Genomic DNA, 2,372 nt, shown 5'->3' with positions numbered 1-2,372 from the left:
TTTCTTTTGAGTGATTCATGAAGACCTTAGGCCCAAGGCTGGGAATGTCTGTTGGCAAACAGAACTGAGAGGCAAAAACAACCCAAAATGCCCTGAGCTCACAGAGTCCAAAGCAGCAGCCTCTGAAGCAGAAGGATGCAGAGGAAGGAGAGCCCCACCTCTGGTGCACTCGTGTGACCCAGCTGTGAGGAAGGAAGGAGTTCCTCTCTAGTCTCACTTCCAGATTACTGAGTTTGGAGGCACAGTGTGATTCTCAGAGGTATAGGTTTATTCCTAGCAAAAGAGGTCTCACTTGTCACACTGCAACATGCCTGCCTTGGGCTCCCAGGTATTCTTCTGGGTAGGGGGGAGGAGAAACTTCTTCATGAATCCGCCCCTGACAGCAGTGCTGTCAGCACAGAGGCAGCTGCTGTGATTAAAATAGCATAGGAGAGGAACACACTGAGCTCCTTAAAAGCTTCTTAAGTCTGATTGCCAGTTACAAAACCTTGTACGCTGTTGCAGCAGAGTGACAACATGTAATTAACAACTAGGGACATTAAGCTAGTGTTGTAAAATTTACACACCTTCAACAACTACATCTCACACAGGAAGTGAGTGTTCAATTTGACACTTCAGAGCAAGGCTTAAAGTTGTGGCTACTGTTAAGGGTGCTTGACCTTTGAAATCTTCTGATTATCAAGCTCTGTTTTCAGATACTTGTAATATGACCAAACATTAATTGTTTAAACTTAATTTCTACATTATTGAACACTAACTACAGACTAGTCTGTTCATCTAGGCAAGATCGTAAATGCCAGTACCAATGCAAATTATAAAGATGTAGGCTACTCCCAAAGTAATACATACTACTTATTTCCATGTTGACTACAACAAATATAAAGAGCACAATAACACTATTCAATAGAGCAAATCCTCAGCTACAAAACACTGTTTTTCAACACAGTCACCACTGTTAGCTATGAATTTTCACCAGCAATGATATCAAGGCGGTAAAGTCCTAGGCCATAAAGAGAATAAGCCCAAATGCAGCAGACACAGAAACACAGGGAAGAATCTGCTTACCTTAGGAAAACCTCATATAGGCAGGAATCTCCAGTAAGATAACCTCACCTCCACTGCCAGTCATTAAATGAGATCCAAGAAAGAATGGATCCTGTCTCCATTCCTTCTGGTCACTCAGGGACATTGCATGCTCCCCTGGGTTGGCCCTGCCTTCCCACCAGTGCTCAATCACTGATTCAAGCCCTGACTTAGCATTTCCACTGCAGACAAACAAGAGCCTGTGTGTCACTCCCATAACAATCTGCACCAGTGGAGGTAAGCTGCTGTTTTATAGCTGCAAAGATGGCATAGTTGCTAGGAAAATGTTGCCCATGCAGTCCAATTTTGACTGTGCTCACATTCACCATTTGTCTCCATCAGTGTTCAGCAAGCATCAATGAATGTCAATAAAGGAAATTATTTTTGCATGGAGGAATTCAGTGGCACACCTTTACTTCATACACATTTCCATTCAAGACATCATTTTGTCAGACTGCCTCTTTGCTTCCATCTGTCACATGGCAACTAAACATAACCGAATATCAGTGGGAACGTTTAGCTTCTACTGCCATACCACCAACATCTGCCTCTGATGTCATAGGTCAACATAATAAAATAGGAGGCTATTCTTTTGGAGCAGCCCTTATAATCTGCATGTAACACTGAGAAGGTTAGAAAACCAAGGATACAGACAAGTGCCAACTACTTACTTCCGAAACTACAAAATTTCCCAGCCTCATAGATACATTGTTGATTAATCACTTCATACAGGTTTTCTTGTTGCTGCTGGAACTATTGGCACAGGGTGTCGGGCTAGAGATGTTAGAAATACCATAAATCTGAAATGTGAATGTACTTTCCACTATGCAGGATTCTTACAACCAAATACATCACCCATGTTACTTTTATCGCAAGCCAAGACTAGCAAGGGCAAAACACAGTCTTTTATTGACTTTAGAGCTTAGTCCATTAAGTTTCCTGCTTTCTCTGCCTCCAAAGCCAAACATAGGCTGATGGCACCATCCTGGATTTTATTTTGCAGTATTCTGAGCCCTGCTCTCACATAGAAGAAGCACAGCACGGGCTCAGAGCCCTCTCCAAGGCGAGGATGCGCATTACTCACCAGCTGTCTGACAACAGGGGTAATTGCTTTTCATTTTTAAACATATGGTGACGGGCAGACCGAGCTCACACAGAAGCTTCCGCTCAGCCTCTGGGGAAGAAGAGGAAAAACACTTCGTGCTCTTTGCCAAAATGTTTTAGATGCAAAGCGGGGCATGAGCAGACCTGAGCAGTGACTAAAGCCCTCATAGGCCAGCCATGCAGAC

Source organism: Meleagris gallopavo, chromosome 10, assembly GCF_000146605.3.
Source record: "Meleagris gallopavo isolate NT-WF06-2002-E0010 breed Aviagen turkey brand Nicholas breeding stock chromosome 10, Turkey_5.1, whole genome shotgun sequence".
NCBI classification, from domain to species: domain Eukaryota; kingdom Metazoa; phylum Chordata; class Aves; order Galliformes; family Phasianidae; genus Meleagris; species Meleagris gallopavo.
Note: the sequence above shows the minus strand (reverse complement) of the source record.